This window comes from Balaenoptera ricei, chromosome 20 (genome assembly GCF_028023285.1).
Source record: "Balaenoptera ricei isolate mBalRic1 chromosome 20, mBalRic1.hap2, whole genome shotgun sequence".
Classification (NCBI taxonomy): domain Eukaryota; kingdom Metazoa; phylum Chordata; class Mammalia; order Artiodactyla; family Balaenopteridae; genus Balaenoptera; species Balaenoptera ricei.
Window position 1 is genome coordinate 60253815 of NC_082658.1, and position 24870 is coordinate 60278684.

Sequence of the window (24870 nt, forward strand, 5' to 3'; positions counted from 1 at the left end):
CTTTCACTAAGGTTGCTGAGAAGGTAGACCACAGCCCTGAGTCACCGGTGCGGTGGTCCCCTTATCACCATATGTGAAGGATCTCCGTGAAAAAGCCAGCAAGAAGAGGGACCAAGCCCTAACGAGATCTCAGACCCAGTCACGCTTGAAATCTGCATCTTGCACTTTTTGTGATGCCAATGCATGGATTCCTTTTTTTAGCTCACATGAAACTGAGTTCGTTTTCTGCCATTAGCCCCCAAAAGAGTCCTGAATGTAAGGGTACAGATTGAAAAGCTGGAGTCCAAAGATAAGCTTTCACCTGCCTCACCGTATTTTTTTAGTCCTAAGAAACAGTTCTTCCAAATGCACCCGTGTTTAATCTCTCAACAGCTGTTAGTGACTCTCACTGTTCCTAATTCAACACCCCCTTCTCTATACCCTGATAGCTTGTACTTTCTATCACAGCACTTTCTTGTACATAAAGGTTATCTATATATGTAGCTCTCCTAGAAGTTTTATTTGTCTTTGTATTCCTAGGCAGAGTCCAGCACAGAATAGGTGCTGAAGTACTGTTTGTCAAATTATCCTTTTTTTTGGCCACAATGTGTGGCATGCGGGATCTTAGTTCCCTGACCAGGGATCGAACCCAGTCCGTGGTAGTGAAAGCACCAAATCTTAACCACTGGACCGCTAGGGAATTCCCTGTTTGTCAAAGTAAATCAACATGGAGACAGGCTGTGATGATGATGATGATGATGATGATGATGATGATATATTCAAAAGCTACGTCGGCCTTTGCCAGAAGGAAGGGGAGGCTGTGGAGGAGAGAGCAGACCTGACTGCAGGGACCACTGCTTCCACCCACCATCCCTGCACGGGAAGAGCAGGGATTAAGCTTCAGGCTTTGTGTTTAAACCCAAAGCATCAGATTTTGTTGGAACAAATTAATGTGTGCCACATACACTATTCAATTTATACTTACATTCTAGAGTTCAGAAACAACTAGCCATTTCCAGGTTATTTCCTTGCTTTGGTGTGATTCTCAGAAATGGAAGAAAGCATGTAATTGGTGCTTTTCTTCCCCCATACAGATGATCCTCAATTACTGAGCTCCACCACAGGAAGAAACAAAGAGATTTATATACAGATGCCACGGGATAGGGTGGAATCTGGTATTGAATGGGTTGAAAACCATGGCAACCCTAAAGGGACCCAGTGTTGTTCAGAGTATGAAGAATCAAGCAGCCCTGGATCGCCCATCCCCTAACTGAAGGGTCCTGAGTCTGTTTTACGGCTGTGTCTGCGATGGCAAGGATAAAAGGCAAAAATCAGTCATGCAGAAGAGTTCTGAACACTATGATTCTTATCTTCCCATTCAGATTCGATGCCATGAGGACACTGTCTCCTGAAAGCGTGACATCCGACTCTGTCTCAGTGAGCATCTTTGTAGACTGGCACAGAAATTTCCTTTGAACTCCCCCGTGCTTCATTTAACTATGATGAAAACTGCCCCCCCCCTCAAATTAAGCAGACTACGAGCACCGCACACTCTGCAGGGTGTCTCACGCCTGGCCGTCAAGGACGCCGCACTGTCCGCTCCTGTGAAAGTGGCTTCCAATAATCAACCTGGCTGTTGATCCAGCAAAACAGGCTGGTGGCTCTCAGAGTCATCAATTAACAATGATGGAAACCTTAATCTGGCAGGGACCTCTGCCCATCACACAAACCAGCGCTTTGAAGTGGCACAGGGGTGCCTAGGAGCTCACGTTCAGAGGTTTCCCTTTGAGCTGGTAACCTCTCATCTTGGTAAGACGTTACAGGCGGCATCAGGGCTGTCGGAGGATCATGACTAGAGCTGCCGTCACTGCAGCTCCGAGATAAAGAGCCTCCTCAGTCCTCTTTAGAAATGCCCATCATGCATTTTCCCTGCAAGCTTTGCTCGCCAGTTAGTAAAACCGTCCCGAGCAGCAGTGACAGGGGGTAATTACAGCGGGAGAGCGCTCCTGACACAATGTTTTTAAATAAAGAAGGGGGAAAACGGGGAGAAGAAAGATTGCTTCAAAGGTTTGACTTCAAATAGCATTCAAGGAGGATGCCTTTAATTCCTTGTGTGAGTTTATTTAGTGCCCATCTCCTGGTCTAAAGGAGTTATCAGGATTAGATAAATCCCTGGGAGACAGCCACGTCTGATTGCTGCAATTCCATGAACCCTGGACAGATTCCAGGGAATCCGAAGGCCTAGTGGAGGAGGAGAGCATGGGCTTTGGGCCTCCCTTTTCTTCCTTAAGTGCCAGGAACTCATTCAAGGCCAATGAGTGCGATCTTCTCCCAAGCCCGATACCCCTTGTCACTTGCTCTTGCTTTAACTCTAATATTTTCAGTGATGGGGAGCTCTGTGTGCTCTACGCGAGCATGATCTTTTTTGAACAGCTCAATCTGCTGAAAAGCTGGTCCTGGAATAATGTAAAGTCATCCTTCAACTAGAGACGGCTGCTGTGTTATCGGTTCCCTAGGAAGAACAGCCTCAATACCTCCAATTTTTCCTTACATTGGTTGCTTTCCAAACTGTTCTTCATCATGATGACTCTCCCCTGAACAGACTACAGCAAGCATCTGTGGCAAGTCCCTTTCTTAACCTCAAGAGGAGAGCTATTTGGAGTCCTGCGCCCCCATGGGCTTTGTGGACACTGTACAAGTATTATTCATTGTGCACAGGTACTGTTATTATAAAGGACGGTGACCAACTTGGTTCCTTATCCAATAAACTTCAAGAAATAAGGCAGGGACAAAAGAGTTAAAAGAAAGAGCAAGAAACATCTCCTAGAATATTTGGTCATTCCTTTATTCGTGCCAACAGAAATTACTCATTTAGTTAGAAAGTTCACATTGGTTGGAGAAATTAGAAGCTATCTGGCACCATGCTGGGTGTTGCTGGCTGTTCTTGGGAATTCTACCATTTCCCTCAAATGATGCAAAAGCATCCTAGGGAGGCCCAAGGCACAGGGACTTCCAAGCAGGATGGCTCATCTGCAGCTTTCTCGTTTCATATTGTGTAGCAGCACAAATGATGCTCTCCCACAGGGCTCTGGGTGGGCCTTAAAGGTCCACCTGTGTTTCCACGCCCAAGACCTGCCTCAAGAGGCACCCACTGCCTACATCTCCAGGCCCACTGGGTTCAACTCTCTGAAACTGAGTTGACTTGTCCAGGAGGTTAAAAATCAGTCAAATCGGTGTTGACATGGTCCTTGAGTCTCTTCCCTCCAAAGACTGATTTGACCAGCTAGATTTCTATTATCCATCCCCCTACCTTTGCCAATATTGACACTGGGGGACAAACAGTGTCTTGGGAATAGATCTGCCCATTTGTCTGGAGCCTGGAGCCCCAGGTCAGTCATGTTAAAGCCAGAGACACCAGCAGAGGTTAAAAGATAAGCCCCCGATGTATCAAGCTGTGTTTGTTGTTCTGACAAAGTAGAGAGTATAGGATGCCGAGGATAGTTCATTTCTCCTGCCCGTGTCCCTGCGGAAGACATGTTTTCGGGAACAAGAGCCAGAGAAACAGGAACCTTGACACAAGGCCAAACCTTCCTGCCCACCTCAGCAAGTAAGAGACTCGACCCCCAGCCCTCATGCTGCTGAGGCTGACAGATGAGGGGCTGCCATCGGAAATGCAGAGCATCAGGACTGCTGGCCCCCAGCCTGGTCTCCATGAAGCACCAAAGCCAGCCATCCTGTGATTCATCCAAACGCAAGGCTGGGCAGTCAGCAAGTCTGTGACCCAGCAGAACGCGTGGCTTGGGGGTTACAGTGGGAGACTTAACCAGGACCGTCTCACTGGTGTTTTGATCTCACTTGATCACAGGAGGACTGTTTCACAGCATCCTTTTGAGAAATGGGCCCGGACATAGTACTGCCCTGTGGATTCAGCCTAGGTGAGTTATGCCAACTGTTTCTTGAGGACATCACCGATTTCCTTGCATTGTGTCTCTTTTCTGTGCCGTGCACTAGCTTGGAACAATTTCAGTTTCCAGAGAAGGAGGAAAACAAGTGTCAAGTTCCCATGTGGATATTTAACACTTTAAAATTTATATATATGCGCATATATATATTTAAAATCATATACATACGTGTCTTATTTTCATAGTATATAGATAACATATTTTATATATTTATATTAGTATGTACCAGAGTTTGTTTTGTATTAAAATGATTCATGAATGTCATTCTCTTCCCAACTTATCATCAGCATCTCAGGGGCAGGGACTGTGTCTTGCCCACCTTGGAATCCCCTGAGTATTCCAGGATGCCTTCTCACACACTGCAGATGTTCCATCAGTGTTAGCTGAGTTGTCACTTCAGTTCAATGGGTCCATCCGCACCACTGCTCTGTGCAGTGTCCTTACAGCACCGTTTACTACAGCTGATTTCCTGCCTGTTGTCTGGGTTAGCCTGTTTGTCTTCCTTACCCCATCCCTTTCATCCCCTTATCCCAGGAGAGAAGGGCAATTCTCTTCTTCCCCACAGCATGCCCTTCCCACAAAGAGGGACCTGCAGCTACCTCTATGTCAGCACCGGCTCCACAGCACTCCAGGAAATTACTTTAAGCGTCATCTGCCAAATACTCCCCTTTTGGGGGTTGAAAGTGGTCATTCGGTTTTATGAACAAGGGATGCAATTTGCTTCCTTCCCTCCCTAAAACTTTAAACAGTAGAGATTAACTGATAGCAAACTGCAGATTTCCTATGAGCTTGGCAGGCTCAGAATTTCATATCCAAATGCAAATCTTCTTCTCTGAACTATTCATCCCTGCACTGAGTCTGTACTTTTTGCCAGTTCGGTTTATTTCTCTCATTTGTCATGACTAATAGAGAAGAAATGTCTCTGCTACCTCTGCCCACTCCTTCTCTAGTTACTGCTGATGCCCAGCTGGAGGAGTGCTGTGATACGTAGCCAGTAAATATTTTCTTTAGAGTAATTCACCAAAGACGCATTCCTCCATGAAATGGACGCTCTTATAAATACTGACAACTTGTACTTTGAGTTTCTAGATCCTTCTGCCTATTAAAATTTTAAAATGCTTAACTGACATGCACAGTGTCCTGCACTAGTAGATACTAAATATTTGTTGGTTTAATAAATGAAAAACCTATTTTAAGTGTCCTTCATCACGCAATCCAGCCCCTGACGCCCACCAGTTTGTCAATGTTTCTTCTTGCTACCAGAGTACAGTGTCCCTGGGGGTGTCTTTAAAACAACTGTAATTAGGTTTTTGCTTGTTTATTAATTTGGCAAATATTTAATTCCTATTCTGTACGACTCTTAGTAGATACTCGATAAACAAATGGTTTGCTGAATGAATAAATGGCAGACTGTGGAGAGAGCTAAACACCATGTCCTATAAGAGACACTTGAAGGGACAGCAAGATTTTAATCCAGAAATAGAGGCTCTCAGCAGGTAAGGACACCTGTCTAAAAGCAACTGAAGGATTGTCATGGATCCTGTCTGAATTCAAAAATTTGATATTGCGTTTGTCATAGTTTTTTCTGCACTATTTTGATTTTTTAAACACTGCATTAAAATATTATCTTGATAATTGAGTGTTTCGGCACCCTCTTGGATTCTGCACGAGGCAAATGCCCCAGGTTCTTCCCCTTAGTCTCAGCCGTGAAGGTAACATTGACTCTGCGGGCTCAGCTGCTTTCCACCATCTCCATGTACTCGAATCATAGCACCTTTCAAAGGCGACATCAGTGTCTGGGGAGGGGGGAGGTGCAAAGACAGGTGGTACTTGGACAGTGGAACCAGCTACACATAAGTCACTTGTGCATCACAGAGGGCCCCACAGAGAGATGCACAAAGGGACCATGACACGTAGGAGCTCAAAGTACCACTTTGTTCTGAGCTTCTGGGAAACCAGACTGGGACACCAGCTTAGATTCAAGCCTCTGAAAACTTCATGTGCCGAAGTCCTAACTCATCAGAATGTGACTGTATTTGGAGACAGAGTCTTCAAAGAGGTAATGGAGTTAAAATAAGGTTGCCAGAGTGGGGCCTAACCCAATATAAGTGCTATCCTTATTTAAGAAGAGGAAATTTGGCCACAGACATGGACAGAGGGAAGATGATATGAAGACACAAGGAGAAGACAACCATCTACAAGCCAAAGATGAAACCAACCCTTCAGGCACCTTGAGCTCAGACTTCCAGCCTCCAGGACTATAAGAAAGCAGGTTTCTGTTGTTTAAGCCACCCAGTCTGCAGTACTTCGTTATGGTGGCCCTAGAGAACTGATACAGACTTTTACTTTGCTTTAGGACCACGGTTGGATCTTACCATAGGTCAGTCAATCTGAAATGAAGATGTGGTGAGCAGGAAGCAGAGATTCTTGAGAGGAAGAGACTATCAAGAAATATGGCAGCCTGGTGGAGGAATAAATTGAGAGTTTGGGATTAGAATAAGCACACTACTATATATGGAGTGGATAGCCAACAGGGACCTGCTGTGCAGCACAGGGAACCTTACTCACTATCTTGTAATAACCTATAACGGAAGAGAAGGTAAAAGAATAATATATATATTTATTTATTTATATATGTATGTATAACTGATTCAATTTGCTGTGCACCTGAAACTAACACAACATGGTAAATCAACTACATTTCAATAAAAATTTTAAAAATACATGGCATCCTCTGAGGAACATTATCCATTCAGCCTATGCATCTTTTGGAGGCAGGATAAGATAGAGGTGAAGGAGAATAAGATGTCCAGACCCACAGAATCTCAGATAGATGAAAGCAGGAAAGGATGGAGAATACCGCTTCATGCACTTGACCTACTTTAGTGTTCTGGGACCAGACCCACCAGGAAATGTGAGACAATCCATGACCCATGGTCAGCGTCTGATCGAATCTGCATCCCTTCCCCTCAGAAGAAAGAAAAAGATCGTGGAAAAAGTGAGCACAGACTTCCTCTTCCCTAGACCTCAGTTCAAATGTTGCTTCTTGAAAAAAATCTTCAGATTTACACTTGCACTCTCTCCCAAAGCTGGAAGTGAGTGCTTCATTCTCTAAGCTCCCACACAAATTACTGTTTCTTTTCCTATGAAACAGCACTTTTTTACAACTACCATTTATTTTTTGTTTCAGTAGTTTATCGATTAAATGTAATAAATTGAGGATTGAGGAACAGACACTCTGATGTACACACCAGTAGAATTACTAATTAGTAGTAAAAGAACAAATGAACAAACAAAAAACTAAAAAATAATTGCAACACAGGTAGCTTAAAAATTGAGCAATTGCGCTTCCCTGGTGGCTCAGTGGTTAAGAATCCGCCTGCCAATGCAGGGGACACGGGTTCGATCCCTGGTCCGGGAAGATCCCACATGCCGCACAGCAACTAAGCCCGTGCGCCACAACTGCTGAGCCTGCGCTCTAGAGCCCACAAGCCACAACTACTGAGCCCGTGTGCCACAACTACTGAACCCACGTGCCACAATTACTGAAGCCCGTGCGTCTAGAGCCCGTGCTCCGCAGCAAGAGAAGCCACTGCAATTAGAAGCCCGCGCACCGCAACGAAGAGTAGCCCCTGCTCACCACAACTAAAAGAAAGCCGGCGCACAGCAACGAAGACCCAAGGCAGCCAAAAATAAATAAATAAATAAATTTATTTTTAAAAATCAAGCAATTGCTTACTAGACCGTGCTAGTGATTTTTTTCCCTGTTATATTATTTACAACTACCATTTATTGAGCCAGATGATGGCAGTTTATACATAGTGTGCCACTGAATCTTAAAAACAACCCTATGGGTTAGTATCCCCAATACCATTTTAATAGGCATTAAAGCAATTTATTTCAACAAACATGTACGGAGAACCTAATACGCTGTCTAGCTATATCAAGAGTGCAAAGGTTGCTGTCTTCAAGAAGGTCTTTGTTTAGTGAGGGAAACATATACAAATAAAGTATTAGATTCTGATTAAGTCAAATTATTTACATTATTTACAATATCCAAGATATGAAGCAACCTAAGTGTCCATCAACAGATGAATGGATAAAGAAGGTGTGGTATATGTAGAGGTATTATAATATACATATAATGGAATATTGTTCAGCCATAAAAAAAGAATGAAATTCTGCCATTTATAACAATGTGGATGGACCTAGAGAGTATTATGCTTAGTGAAGTCAGTCAGACAGAGAAAGACAAATACTCTATACTATCACTTATATGTAGAATCTAAAAAATAAAACAAATGAATGAATATAACAAAACAGAAACAGACTCACAGATACAGAGAACAAACTAGCAGTTACCAGTGGGGAGAGGGAAGGGTGAAGGGGCAAGATAGGGGTAGGGGATTAAGAGGTACAAAACAGTACGTACAAAATAAATAAGCAACAAGGATATATTATACAGCACAGGGAAATATAGCCTATGTTGTAATAACTTTAAATGGGGTATAATCTATAAATATACTGGGTCACTATTTTTTACACCTGAAACTAATATAATATTGTAAATCAACTATACTTCAATAAAAAATTTTTTAATTGAAATAAATAAATGGAAAAAAAGAAGGTCTTAGTATAATGAGGGAAACATACAAATAAGGAATTAGAGTCTAAGTCAGTTTCTTCATTTAACAAATATTTATTGCTTATCTACTCTGTGCTGGCACTGTTCTAGGTACTTGAAATGTATCAGAGAACAAAACAGACATAATGTAATAGAACAGAATAGAGTGAAAGTGATCAATGCACTGAAGAAGAGTACAAGGCAACAACATTGAGGTGCTGGGGAAATGGGAGCCAGGTGGCAGTTTTGAAGTGGGTTATCAGGATGGGTCTCATTAAGGAGGTGATATTTAACCCAAGACTTCAGGTAAGTTCACCAAATGAATATCCAGGGGAACAGAATTCCAGGGGGAGGGAACAGATGCTAAAATGATCAAGGCAAGAAGGAGCCTGGTGTGTTTAAGAAATAGCAACACAACCAGTGCAGTTAGAACAAAGTGAACAGGTGTGGAGTTGCAGGAGCTGAGATCAGCAAGAAAGGCATCAGCAGGTCACGGGGCCTTGTGACCTGCCACAAGGACTGTGGGATTCGTTCTGAGTGAGGAAGAAAGCCATTAGAAAGTCCTGAGCGGGGGAGTTTTTGGATTGTCTGAGAAGCAGAGGCCAGGATGGAATTAGACATTCAGGGAGGTTTATTAGAGAAAACACCTGGGGAGGATAAAGGGGGAGAAGTCTTGCTAGGGAGACAGAGCAGGTTAGGACAGACCTAGAAACACGATGTAAGTCTGGCACCTGTGAAAGGAGGAAGGGGAGGAAGGAAGACTGGTCAAACTGGAATACAGCTCTGAGAAATTCCAAAGCATCACACGTGTGAGTCAGCGACAGCCCAGCTCTGATGCCCTGGCCGTGCTCCATCATCAGCCCGGAGCAGCCTGGGAACAGTGTAGCTGAGAAGAGCTTGGACGCAGGCAGATCCCAGGGTGTGGCAGCCAATGCTGTCCCCCAGACACCCTTCTCTCATCCTGCTCCCTGAGGGCACATCACCATGGCCGCCAACAAGAGTGAAATAATCTGAATGGTTTTTTTAAAAGATCATTCTTGGGACTTCCCTGGCGGTCCAGTGGTTAAGACTTTGCCTTCCAGTGCGGGGGGTGTGGGTTTGATCCCTGGTCCGGGAGCTAAGATCCCACATGGCTTGCAGCCAAAAAACCAAAACATAAAACATAAGCAATATTGTAACAAATTCAATAAAGACTTTAAAAATGGTCCACATCAAAAAAAAATTGTATAAAAAAAAAGATGATTCTCCTTTTCGGGGGTGACGACCTCCCCATGAGAACATGCCTCTCACAAAGGATCTCCTTCATCCCTCTCCAGAAGAGAAGAGGAAACACCAGAAGAAGCGTCTGGTGTAGAGCCCCAATTCCTATTTCGTGGATGTGAAATGCCCAGGATGCTATAAAATCACCACTGTCTTTAGCCATGCACAAACAGTAGTTTTATGTGTTGGCTGTTCTATTGTCCTCTGCCAGCCTCTACAGGAGGAAAAGCAAGGCTTACAGAAGGATGCTCCTTCAGACACAAGCAGCACTAAAAGCCCCTGAATCAAGATGAATGGGAAGCCATCCCAATAAACACATTTTGGATTAATAAAAAAAAAAAAAATCACTCTGGCTACTGGGTAGAATATATGAGACCAAGAGAGACAGTAAGGAAGCCAGCTGTAAGGCCACTGTGATCACCCAGGTGAAAGATGGGGTTGCTGGGGCTGGAGCAGCGGCTCTCACCTGGAAGTGATTCTGCCCTAGGGGACCTGTTGGCAGTGTCTGGAGATACTCTTGATCGTCACAACTGGAGGGGAAGGAATGTGTCATCCAGTGGGCAGAGGCCAGAGACGCTGCTAAACGTCCTACAGTGCACAGAACCGGCCTCCACAACAAAGAATTATCCAACCCCAAATGGCAACGATGCCGAGGTGGAGAAAACCTAGAATAGGGTAAAAGCGTGTAAGCAAATGTTTTCCCCCTGATATTTTTTGAAGGTAGAACAGACAGAATTCGATGATGGATTAAACATGAGTTGTGTCAGAAAGGGAAGGGTGTGTCAAATTCCTTGATGGCCAACACCTAGGAAGATGGTTGCAGGCTTGTTTGTTTTACTTTGTTTTTGTTTTCTCTTTAAATGGAGATGATAAAGGCTCAGAAAGAAGTGGTTTTAGGGATGAGTACAAAAAAAAAAGAATTTTATTTCAGATATGCTCAGTTTGTATGACTATGAGATATTACTCACTGATGTCAGATAGGCAATATGGAGATTTTCGAGTTTAGGAGAGACTGGAAATATAAACTAGGGAGTCATGGATAGAGTTGGTATTTAAAGCCATGGGACAGAGTGAGGTCACCTAATGTATGAGACCATAAGAGATCTAAGTGTGAGTTCTGAAGCAGTTCCGCATGTGCGGTGGAAAGATGATAGGGATCTAGTCAGTGGAGAAAGAAACATCCAGTGGGTCTGGAGGAAAATGAAGAGAGGGTGGTGTTTGTTTGCAAAGCAAGAGGGGGAATGCTGCTGATGGTTCAGGTAAGATGAGGGATGATAAAGGGCTGATGAACTCGTAAGTGTGGAGGACACTGATGGCCTTGACGAAGAGAATGACAAGGGACGGTGGAGCTGTGCCTTACTGCCATCTTGGGCTCACAGAAGTGGGACGGGGAAGGCAGCAGGCTGAGGCTGGGAGGGCTCACGGAGGAGACAGCCCAGAAAAGGCTGGGCCCTCACGTTTGGATCCAGCCCTTATTCATCAAGCCCTTTACAGATGCTGTCAGGAAGGGCTTTCACAGGATCAGAGTCTGACAATAAGAATGCCTTCAACAAGAGTCAAGTACCATTTACAGAGGATGCTGGGAAGGCCACGTTTACCATGAAAGTGGCTGGATCTTTGACTTTTACAAAATTATAACAAAATATTGGACTCTGTGGTCAGTGCCCAGAGGGTGAAGCCCCTTCTACACATTTTGTATTTCCAGCAAGAGACAGACCAGAGGCTGTTGTCATTTTGATTGAAAAGTTCCACTGACTTGATGAAGGCTTTTTGTTGGCTGCATTTGGGAACTCTTTCATTTCTTCAGTTAAAAAAAATGCTGTAGCAAACTATTATATATAGGATGGATAAACAACAAGGTCTTATTGTAGAGCACCGGGAACTATATTCAATATCCTGTGATAAACCATAATGGAAAAGAACATGAAAAAGAATATATGTATATATGTATAACTGAATCACTTTGCTGTACAGCAGAAATGAACACAACACTGTAAATCAATTATCCTTCAATACAGTTTTTTTATAATGCTGTATAATACTGATGCACCTGGCTGTCCCAAATGAAGACTTAGGGAAATCAACAGAGCAGGCTCTGCCCACTGGCCCTTCTCATCCCCCAAACCCCCAGCACACAAACATACACTAACCAGCCACCAGCCATCCTATTTTCGCTTTTAAAACTGTTTGTTTGATTTTTTTCTTTTCATTTATTGAAAGTTTTGCTTGGAAGTCTGAGATATAAATCTATACTTCTACCTAGAAGGGTTCTTCTGGACTGTCAAAATACTATTTCCAGTGCTAAATCTCCTACAGATGAAACATCACAGCACTTTTCACATAACTCAAAAACACTCAGAAAATAGTAAAGGAAGTACATTGAAAACTCTTTCTCTGTTTTGGCCACTTACAGAATAGACCAAGAGCAGACAATGTTTTTAAAACCCCAATTGGCTGGATTGGGGCTTTACTAATGTAATTCCGGGGCTAAACTGGCTAAAAATACTTTCTTTAAAATATAATATGCTTGATGATGAACAATAGCCAGAACTTTCAGCTAGTTGTTTTTTTTAATTCCTCAGCATTTACAATTAAAATTTTTAAAATCTTCTAGGAAGAAACTCAGTTTTAAGATATGTATCAGTCATGGAAGTAAAACTAAATAGGTTTCCCATCTCCTCTCTGGGCCAGTTGCCAGAATTAGTCACTTTATTAAGGAGCTGTTTTCACAGTGCTTCCAGGTTGACTTCTTTTTTCAGGGTATAGGAATGTGATGTTGTTATGACAGGGGTTAAGGACCAAGGCTCTGGATTCAGACTGCCCAAGTTCAAATCCTGGCTTTGCCTCTGACTAGCTGTGTGATTTTAAGCAAGTTGTTTAACTTCTCTGTGCTTCAGCACTTCTCCTGTTTAAAAAGAATTACAGCAACAACCTCACAGAAGTCTAGAAAGAATTACACGAGATCATGCTATATACAAGAAATCTCTCTCTCCCTCCCTCTCTGTCTCCCCCTAACCCTTTTTGATTTTCCATGTGTGTGCATGAGTGTTTGTCACCTTCTACATGTCTGTTATTTCTAGGTAAATAACCCCAGAGCCCAAGGAGAAGTGAAAAAGTAAGAAACAGAAAATGTGGGTTCTGGCAGCCTCTTTCTCTCAGTAATCAGGACCTTGTGAGTCTTTCTGTTGCCCATTTGGAAAATAGAGAATGTCTGCTAAGTCAGATGAGATCCTCCCTATGGTTTCTTCTCTTACAGAAATATCACATCAAGTTGTTGCTGAAGTTCGTATCTATAAGGGGGGTTAAAATACAACTTTAAGTAGTGTGGCTGAGCCTGGATATTAAATGCAACTATCAGAATAATCCTAGAGCCAGGGAAAACAATCCGATTCCAGGTTTGAAAGGCTCTTCTAAAACCCTAACTTTTATTAATTTAGTAAAAAAATCAACCTTCCCAATATGTATATACTTATCAAAACCCATTCTAACAACCAATTCTTTACAATGTATCAACTGAAAATTGTATATTCTATTAAAAGCAAAAAAAAAAAAAAAAAAAAAGCCAAGGCAATTAAAATAAGGCTTTGTCAGCCCGTACAGTATTGTTAAGGGTAAACGCGTAATTTTCCTGCCACTTTTATGTACATAAAGTATAGTTCAGAGAGCTTACCACCATTGTGCACCTCTTGAGGTTAGGGAACCCCAAGTTGAGAGCCATTTACCTATAAAAACCCTGAGTCAGTGCTGATAAAGCAATACTAGGCTGGCCCACAAATGTATAAGCAATAATGATGTTACTAATCATTTATAGCAGCCCACGAGGGACTTGGGAAAAAACCTCCAAGCCATTAACTAATGACCTGCCTTTGATAACATCTCCCGCTCTGAAAGCTGCAGGTTAGCGTTCATATGGCAAACTGATGCTGGGACAGTGGCACGGCTCGGCGGCCAGCTCTCTTCCTGAACAGGGCACAGCGCTCCTACCTGCTCACCTCCCTGCCTCCCTCTGAGTGCACTGCAGAAGATGGTAATCTTTATAGCCTCTTAACATGTTTGTAACATCTTTTCGTCTTTTTAATTAAAATTACTGCTCAAAGCAGAAACTTGGAAACTACACAGAAAGGCACCAAGACAAGATGTTATCCACAATCCCATCATCCATTACTTTTTAACATTTCTCTGTTTGTCTCTTCCATTTTTCTACATATCAATGTATAATATTTGACTTGAAAATCAGCAAAACTTTAACACCATTGTTTCACCTGTCTTCTTTAATCACAACCTGTCATAAGCGTGTTTCTATAACAATAGATATTTTTATATGGTTGTATGTTCTTTATTTAACTAATTCCTTTCTGTTGGATGTTTAGGCAGTTCTAAATGTTTCATTACTATACATAAAACTGGGATTCTGTTACTTCATTCATTTAGTAACATCTTTTGATAGGCATCCTTTCACAGACAAAAAGTCTCTTCCCTCTTACATGCTTAACATTGACAGGATGAAATTTTAGAAGGGAAATCAACATCAATGCCATAAGACATGTTTTGAAGCATATTACAGATATTTCCCTCCAAACTTTGTTTTAATTTTTATTCTCTCTGGAAGTATACTTGAGAATGCCATCCTCAATCCAAGGTTTACCAGTTTTAATAATACTTCAAACCCGGACATGTGACAAAAACATCTCATAGGATTTTCACTTACATTTCTTTGACTACTGATCAAGTTGCACATTTTTCACATGGTAATTGGTGATTTGTACTTATCTTTTATTGAATTGCTATATATGTCCTTTGAACAATTTTCTACCAAGATATTAACTCTTTCCTTATTGATTTCCTGATCGATTTCCTTATTGACTTATTTTATTGTCATTTTATCATGGTCATTTCTACAAGGTAGTACTTACAAAGCTAACTCATCTTTTGTAAAGATTGTGTTAAAAAATGTTTTATGTGTATACACCAAACGGACACTTTTACATAAACTGAACCTTCCCATGCATGATGGGATTTATAATACAGTCTTTGCTTTCTCCGGCCTCCCCTCTGACTCTTGCCTGCATCTCCACATCTTCACCAGCACCTCCTACAATAACCCATGTTAACAACCTAGTTTATGTATTTTTAAATTTTTCTCCATTTTTTCATAAGTATATTTCAACATATATACAGATGTAAAAACACATACAGCATTTTTTCCATTGATGGTTTCATTAAAATGAGATCATATTAAACATTTTCTGCATCTTATTTTTCTCACTCAAGGATATCTCACAAAAATCCTGCCAAGGTAATTGGTATAATTCTCATTCATCCTTCTTAATAGCTACATAAGATTCCCAGGGGTGGATGGGCTATAATTTCTTCAACCATTCCCCTATTACTGATATGCCCTTTGTTTCTAGGTTTTTGCCGCTACAAATGAGGCTGCAATAAACATCTTTGAACAGATATGCTTACTTATACAGGTGCTTTTATTTTGATGGGATAGGTTTCCCAGGAAGAATACTGCTGAGTCAAGAATTACGTTCAATTTATTTTTATTTTTATGGGTGCTGGCAAGTTTGTTTCCTGAAAAGGTGGTAACAATTCACAGTTCCACTAGCAATGTGTAAGAATTTCCCCATACCTGCATTAGCAATAGGCATTATGGCTCTTTCCAATTTTTGTAAGTCTGAAGACTAAAACATAGCCCTGACCACTCACGAATTCAAATGACATATGATTTTACATCTGGATTTCACTTCTCTGAATTACAGCTAATCCCTTGGTCCACTCTTTCATCTTTTCATGTCAATTGTATAATTCATATATACTACAGATTTTAATATTTTGTCAGCTGCATTGCAAATAACTTTTTTCCAGAGCTCATACACGTATATGCACTTTGTTTATGGCAGTGCATCTCAAAGTCTCTGTGGCAAAGCACCAGTATTTTACAATTTCAAATCCGTAGCAGATCAATGTTTCATACAATACAAAATCACACATTTGGATGTCATGGCAGTGCTAAACTGCTGCATAAGTTTATAAATGCTTATTCTCAGCCTGTGGACTTATCAAGATGTTGGTTGGTAGCACACTATAGATTGGCTCTGGTCCGCCCCCCACACTAGGAATAACAATGGCTTGTGCCATCTTTTTTTTGCAATCAACATTTCACTTTTATGTAGTCAGAATATTTCCTTCTACAGTTTCTGGACTTTCTCTCTTGCTTAAGGAAGTAGTTTAAGATGTACTTATAAGAATTCCATTGCTAAGTTTATTCCATTTAAGTCTCTGGTCCTCGTGGATTTTTTTCAAATTTTATTATATCCTCCTTTTTTTGTCTGGATCTTTTAGTGTCGTGGGATAGGGGTCCAAGGCTATTTTCTCTCTGATGTGCTGTCACACTGCCTTTGTCACTGTGGAAGGTCACTGTGGTGTGGCTTTACCTTCTCATAGTCATAGAGTCTGGAAGGCTAAAATCCTACATGCTCAGATCAGGTGCCCTAAGGCTCCATAAGTGATGTGCATTCCACCAGGCAGACACACCCAAGCCAGTCTTGGAGCTGACAGGGTAGCACGATATTGAGCTGCACACAGGGGACCTCATTTCCCTGGTAAGCAAAGAAGAGCAGGTCTTTTGTTATCCTGGAGTGACTGTGAAAGGCTTCTCAAGTTCTTATATTGTAAACACCAAGCAGTAAGAGTAGCAGCAATGACACTTCTGCTTGAAAAGTCTGGGGTATGCTTGGACCTTCTTCCTGGCTGCATAGCATCCAACCATTGTTCTTTCATCTTCCCAGATAGTTTCTAGAAGCTTCCTTTCACTTAAACTACCTAGAGTGAATTCTGTTGTCTGCAACAAAAAGCCCTGACAAAACACTCATGTATTAAATTATCTTACATACTGAGATCCTTTACTATATTCACTCTTTGGACTCACTGATCCATTTTAAATGCATCACTATCAATACACTCATGCCAATTTCATGCTGCTCTTATCACAGTGGATTTATAGTGAGTTCTGAGATCTGTTTGTTTGTTTTTGCTCTCATCAGAAATTTATACTTCTATTTGAACTTTAAGATACTTCTATCACCTTAAGTCAACAAATAGAATAAGAAACATAAACACATTTAAGTAAAACTATGAGACGTCCCTGAACCCTAAACCGAAATATATGAAGACAGAGACTGAATGAAGACATGGAAAATGACTCTTAAAAGATGAGACACTCAAACTAAGAGGCTCCCAGAGTATTTGCCAATCATTACCCTGAAGAACCTTTTAGGAAATAATAAAGTGGTGGTACCAGAGCCTGTAAGAGATTGTGGGGGAGTGCTGAAACCATGAGGCTTGCATAAAAGCGCAGACAAGAAGAAATCAAACTCCTAGATATCCATTCTCACTCCTTTCTCACAGTTAAGCAACCATCTTTTCTCTTCCCCTTTAGGCAGTAGGAGGTATAGTCTCCAGAGAATATGAATTACAGAAGCTTTGGACATGGGGCCACCAGACATAGAGAGATGGAGATGAAGGTTGAAGACAGGAGTCAGCAAATTTTTTCCTGTAAATATCCAGATAGTAAATATTTTAGGCTTCACAAGCCATATGGTCTTTGTTACAACTACTCAACTCTGACATCGTAGCACAAAAGCAGCCATAGATAATATTTACACCAATGGGTGGGGCTGTGTGCCAATAAAACTTTATTTATAAAAACAGGCGGTAGGCTGGATTTGACCAATTGTTTATAATTTAAAGCCCTTCTCGTCTAGGGTGATACCATGGGGATTAAGTAAAAAGTCTACATACTGAACAGGGAGCCTCCTCTCCTTCTTCCTCTGACCAACAGTTATTCACCACCCCATACTTTCTCCAAGTAGGTTAGTAAATGAAGATATTGTCCTTTCAAGAAACTCAAACCCCTAATAGCAAATATCTACAGCTACTAGTATTTAGTGTCACTGATTAAAAAATCCACTGGTCCAGCAGTGAAGCTCACCACTTGTCAAGCCCTGTGAGCCGGACCCAGTGAAGCTGGGTGGGGAGGAAACCCCAGTAGTCCTCATTCTAGGGTCAAGGAACCAACCACACTTTCAAATACAAACAGACAGGCAAAAGATCCTCTGACATCTGAAGAAAACTTCCAGCATAAGAGAGACTAAAACAATCAAACACAAAATAGACAGTAACTGGGAGCAAAAGACAACTTCAGAGGACTCTAGTTAATATCTGCAGGGAGGCCAATTTATGTATTAAACACATGTTTTTTGAGTGTGAATAGTGTGTCAAACGTTTTTCTACATGCAGGCAATATAGTAGCGACCAAAATTAATAAAAATCACCGACTTCACAAAGCTTTCTTCTAAGGAGAAGACAAAAGAAAATAAAACAAGAACACTATTTTTTAAAACAATAATTGTAAAACAATAAAGATTTATTGATGATTAAAAATTTAGCAGGTAAATTTTTTTATAGTTAGTAAAAGAGTTGGAAGATAAAATGGAAATCTCCCTGAGAAATGGGAGAAAGAAAGTAGAAGGAAAATAGGATAGAACAGAAAATTAGACGGTAGACCCAATAGGTCCAACAACCAACAGATAGAAATTCTAAGAAGAGAAAACAGAGAATAGGAAAAGGACAAAATTATCACATCAATAATACACAAAACTCCCCAGAGCTGAAAGTCACGAGTCACCAAATGAAGAAGGCCCCCAAAGTACCAACATGATAAGTGCAAATTATCCACATCAAAGCAAATTTCTATGGAATTTCAGCATTCCAGAGAAGATCCTGTTCCCGAAGAGGGAGAAAAGGTCTCAATTGAAGATTAGGGGATAAAAATCACATCAGATACCTCAAAAGCAATAATGAAACAATATTTTCAATTTTTTTTAATTGAAAATTATTTTCAACTTAGAATTCCATACTCGGCTAACGTATCAGCCAAGTATAAGGGTAGAACACAGGCATTTTCAGACACTCAAAATCTAAAAAAATACACATTTTCTCTTGTGCCATGTCTAAGGAAACTCCTGGAAGATATGCCACACCAAAAGTGAAGAAGGTGGGAAAAAGAGGGTCCAATACTCAAAAGAGAGATGAAGGCAAATCCCAAGACACTGATGGAAAAAAGCTGCAGATCAGTATGTGGGCAAATTAGTAAGCAATCTCCATCCATGATGGAGCATGGATGACTCCAGGAGAAATGTCCTCAGGAAATGCCCTCAGGAAAATGATATACTATTGGACAGATTTTTCATGTGAAAATTTATGTTAAGAAACATTTTGCAGAACTTCAGAAAATGGTGGAAGACATTCATTATGCTGAGGGAAAACGTCACAAATTTAAAAAAGCAATTATTAACTACATGCAGAACAAAAATGTATATAAAAAAGGAAATACGGTAATAGCAAAATATCCAGCTTAAAAGTAAACAATATTAACATAGTTATAACTAATAACTAATTTAGTTTGTAATAACTAAAACCCTGAATATGTGTTTTATCATCTTTACTGAGGTAGAATTTATGTGCAATAAATTGTACCCATTTAAATTGTATGATTTGATGAATTTTTACCAGATAATTGCACCCATGAAACTATTTCCACAATAAAAATACAGAATTTTACCACTACCACCAAAAGTCTCCTTATAACCCTTTGTAATCCACCCCTCTATCTGCTCCCAAACCTAGGCAATTGCTTATCTGTTTGTGTCGATATACTTTAGTTTGCATTTTCTAGAATTTTACACAAATGGAATTATACAGTATGTACTCTCTCAACTCAGCCATTCCACTCCTAGATACATAAGAAAAATGAAAACATATGTCCACACAAAGACTTGTATACAATATTCATAGCAGCTTTATTCACAATAACAACAAAAATAAAATGGAAACAATCTAAGTATCCACCAACAGAAGCATGAATGAATAAAATCTGTTGTGTCCATATAATGAAATACTGTTCATCAATAATAGCAACAACGAAATATGATGGCTCAACTTTAACCACTTTTCCAATCTCATTTATTGGTCTTATTTATTTCTTGCAAAAGTCTCTTGTGGTTTCTACGTGTGTAATCATTTTATCAGCAAAAATATGTATTTATGTATTCTCTTTTCTAATTTTATACCATTTATTTTATTCCTTCTTTTACTGAATTCACCTGAACATTCTGAACAATGTTGAATAATAATGCGGATAACAAGCATCCTTGCCTAGTTCCTGATTTTAACTGAAATACTATTATTTCTCTATTTAATTAAAATGGTTTAATATTTGCTGTTGGCTTGGGGAATGTGGTCTGTATTATATTTATTATATTCAAGTCCCTTTCTTCTACCTATATTTTAGAGTTTTATTATAAATGGATCCTAAATGTCTTTTCAGAATCTACTATGCCCAATGCTACTTTCTCTTTAATTTGTTCATTTAGTATAGTATATTGATGAATTTCCAAATACGTCCTAGAATAAACTTTACTTGATCATTCTTTTGATTGCAAGGTCCTATTTCTCATACATATTTTAACATTTTTGCATCTATATTCACTAGTGAGGTAAAGCTTAAGCTTCTTTCCAGTGCTATCTTTTCAGGTCTTTATACTATATTTATTCTGGCTGCATGCAATGAGTTGGGGTGGTTTCTACCACTTTCAAGGATCTGGAACTGTTTAACTACTGGTGTAACTACCTCTTCTTCAGAGGTGAGGCAGAATTCAACTATGTTACATTCTTTTCTCAATGCCTTTTCCAATGGTGCCTCTTTAACCACTTTTCCAATCTCATTTATTGGAAGTTTTCTCCTATTCAAATTTTCTACTTCTTGAGTCAAATGTGATGAATTATATTATTATTGGGTTGGCCAACAGATGTGCCAGAAAAACCCGAATGAACTTTTTGGCCAACCCAGTATAACAGGAAATCATCCCTCATCCTAGGGTTTTAAATGTATTACCATAGGAGTTGGATGTAGAAATTTTTATGAACCTTTTCATTTCTTCTGTATCCATGATATCACCTTTCTTATTTCTAATCTTAGGTGTCTTTATTCTTTCTCTTTTTTTTATATTCAGGCTCAAAAGGAGTTGATTATTTTGTTGGTCTTTTCAAAGATCCAGCTTTTGAATGGGTTTATCTTTCATGCTATTTGTTTCTAATTCAATATTTATTTGTTGAACACATGAATGGCGGTTATCAGCACATAGGTGGGTTGAAGACCATTGGGGAGAAAATGTGTTGAGTGAGAAAGGTGAAGGCCTCTTAAGAACACCAATATCTTAAGGGCTGAACAGAAAAAAAAAACACAAAGATTTCAAAGACACAATCTGATAAGTAGGAGAAAAACCAGGGAAGTACAATGTCATAGAAGCCAAGATAAAAGTGTTTCACGGTGGAGAACCTTGTCAACAGTTCCGAATGTTGCCCAGGGGGATCTCTTGCCAAAGGCCTTAAAAGTGTCCACTGACACTGCCTACACGTAGGCGGTGGATGGCCCTAGCAGTTTTATGGTTTTATGGGCCGACAAGAGAAGAAGTCAGATTTCAGTGGACAAAAGAGTAAGAGAGAAGTGAGAAAATGAAGGCAACAGTCACAGATAACTTTTAAAAGACCTCTAGCTGAGTGCCTGAGGAGACAGGGGACAGGAAATGGAAGAAGGTAAGGGGTAGAGAGACATTTTTATACAGAGGCTCAGGCACATTTAAAAGGCTCAGACACATTTAAATGTTGACAGGAAGCAGCCAGTAAAGGGTTGGGTGGGAGATACAGGGAAGAAATGCAATGCAGAGCACAGACACAGTATTAAACTCATATAGGAGAGGGTCACATTTTCCTATATTCCAAGGCAGGAGGATAGGACGTCTGTGGGTGAATGTGGGTAAACTCGCCTTTGTAGACTTGATGGAAGGAAACTGGATGGACTCTATTTCCTCTATGAAGTACCTGGCAGGGTCTTTTGCTGAGAGTAGGAAGGAAAGTGGTAGGGTTGGAGGCATCCAGAAGTAGAGAAACGCTGACACAGCAGCAGGAAGTCTTGGGAGAAAGACCTAGCTTGGGAGCCGTAGAAGAATCTTCGGTCAAGAGCCTAGACAGGTCGGAAGCCACACAGTGTGGAGGCACCATGCATAGGAATGAAGGCAAGCAGACGGATGGGCCCAGGGATACCTGTTGGTGGGGCAGTACTAGGTGGTAACCAGCGTTTGCAGGAGTCACCCAGCTCTTCCAGCTCCTCCCCCACGTCACTCAGGCAGCCCCACCTCCAAAGCCTCCTCTTCTACCCTTGCTATGGGAGGAAAGGAAATAAGCCTGTGTTGGACTTATTGGAACAAACTCTCTTTCCATCTCTCAGAGCCTACTTCCACAGTGGAGACTATAAGGGTGAATAAGCCTGGGGTCTGTTTCCTCTTACTCAGGAGCAAGTCCTCCCTCCCAGACAGCACGGAGATAAGCAGCTGCTATCAGAGCTACCTAGACGGGGCAAATTACAGATAAGAGAGACAATGGAAAGATGTGGGTCTTATGACATGAGAACCATGTTCTACTTTTTGATTCCAACTAAGAGAGTCAAAGCAGAATAAACTCAGACATTCTAGTTGTTTAAAGAGTATCTCAAATACATGCACCCCTGTCCATAGCAGCACTATTTACAATAGTCAAGACATGGAAACAACCTAAATGTCCATCAACAGAGGAATGGATAAAGAAGATGTGGTATATAACACAATGGACTATTATTCAACCATAAAAAAGAATGAAATAACGCCATTTGCAGCAACATGGATGGACCTAGAGATTATCATACTAAATGAAGTAAGTCAGAAAGAGAAAAACAAATACTATATGATATCACTTATATGTGGAATCTAAAATATGACACAAATGAAATTATCTACGAAACAGAAACAGACTCAGAGACACAGAGAACAGACTTGTGGTTGCCAGGGGGGAGAGGGGTGGGAGAGGGATGGATCGGGAGTTTGGGATTAGCAGATGTAAACTATTACATATAGAATGGATAAACAACAAGGTCCTACTGTATAGCACAGGGAACTTTATTCAATATCCTATAATAAACCGTAATGGAGAACATTTTTTATCTCAATAAGAAAGGGGTTATATCTTCCTATCTATCTATTTACCCACCTATCTAGCTCACAACGTCTTTTATTAGCTTCTAAGTTCCCTCAAAACGTGGATCATATGATCCTCACCCGGCCATCCACTTAAGCAGTATTTTTTAAAACTGTAACAGTTTAAGACCATATGAGAATATCTCTCAAAACACGGTCTTGGACTGACTGAATTAGATCATTGGAATTTTTAAATTCATTTAAAATCCTATATCAGAATCTCCAGGGATGCTTGAAATGCAGATTCCTGGACTGAACCCCAAACCTTCTAATTCTGAATCTGGGTTGTACACAGGATACTCTAAGGAGGATCCTGGGAGCATTTTCAACATGTTATTAAAATACTAATTCACCGGTGATCCTGAAGCCCGTCGGGGTCAAGCAGGCTTCTATACCTGCACTGGTTTACCTAGTGAGCATCTGCAGGAATTTTATTCTGAAGAAGGACTGCTCAAAGGCACAGTGATGGTAACTGCTCTGAAGCACCCAGCACAAGAATGCAGTGTGAGGTGAGGTAAGAAACGAGGGGAAGTCGCCAAACCTCTAGAAGAGGAACGTCAGGCAGACACTGAGGTAAACCGAAATCAGCACAAGGTACGTCTGGCCGAGTCTAAGTGGGGAACCAAGGGTTAGTTTGTGTGGCCCTCGGGGTCAGGGCCTAAAGGCTCTAGCCAAGTAGCAAGTTCAGAAAATTTTGGAAGCCTTTAACCAGTGGTCCAGACAGAACTGAAAAGACTACATTAGGGTCCCTTTGAGGGCCTGTACTTGTGCCCATAACATGTCTATGCTGCCCTTAGGAATTTCTGCCTGGTCCTCGCCAAGATCCCGCTGGGCTGAGGACAGGACCACAGAGGGGAACCTGTAAGCTGGCGTCGTTCCTGCTCCAAGTCTCATAGCCTCATCTGTAAAGCAAGGCGATGGGCCAAGTGTCTCCCTGTACCCCTGCCAGGAGCAGCTTTCTGAGCCTATGGAAAAGCTGCCAGCCCATCCTAGATCCTGAGTATCCATGGACCCAATGTGGATTTAAGTGCAAAGACTCTTCTGAGTTCATGTAAATTACAATAATAAATAATGACTAGGCAGCCGCCTTTTAGAAGTAGAGTATCAAGGATGAAGCAATGTTTGTAGTCTTGCCTCCATGCATGATTCTTTGAGGAAACAAATGACTGCCTTCAAAGAAAAGAGGAGGATTCCTTGCACCTCATAAAAGGCTGCGGGTCCACAGGGGAGGGATGGAGAAGACGGCTGTGATCCCTGCCAACGCCAGGCCAGCTCTGTGAGCCGGAGACACCGCCGTGCAGGAGGTGGCTCCCGTACAGACACACACAAGCAAGAGCCCTCGGTCTGTTCAGCAGCCAGAGCTCACTTGGAGAGACCATTTTCACCGACTTCTCAGGGACCAGATCTGGATTCCAGGGCAACTTTATGAGGTGCTACTATATAAGGTAAGGAACAGATTTCTACCAAATGTTCCAGAACTTACAGAAGTGAGTGTTGCAAATACCCCTTTGGCAGAATCCCGCAGAGCCCGCAGCAGAAATGTATCCCCTGAGTGGGATTCGAGGTTTGGAAACAGGCAGCAGACATTTGGAGCCAAGGAAGGTGAATCAGGTCAGCGCCAAGTCCCAGTGCTTGGGGTCATAGAAAGGTGAAGCTTCTCTATGATGAAGATGTATCACCTTCATGATAAAGCAAAGAAAATTCAAAAGCATCAGCCTGACCTTGTATGGGACTCCAACTGAAAGTAATATGCCAAGAGGAAAGAGATGGCTGGTAGCCATGGCAGCAGGGTGAGAATTCTTACGCAGCTGCCCATGGTGATGGACCTCCCGTGGGAAATAACCCTCACTGCAAATGCTGGCATTTTCTTGTAAAAGGCCTTATCAGAGTCCTGAAACAAGCACCCTGTTCG

General features: G+C 41.2%; 1 long non-coding RNA gene and 1 pseudogene across 2 annotated transcripts in view; one reads left to right on the forward strand and one right to left on the reverse strand.

The window, feature by feature from the left end:
• The window catches only part of LOC132355010 (uncharacterized), a 291176-nt gene that overhangs the window by 179520 nt on the left and 86786 nt on the right, over positions 1 to 24870 (reverse strand). The window lies entirely within an intron of this gene.
• On the forward strand, positions 9845 to 10102 carry LOC132355182 (small ribosomal subunit protein eS27-like; annotated as a pseudogene).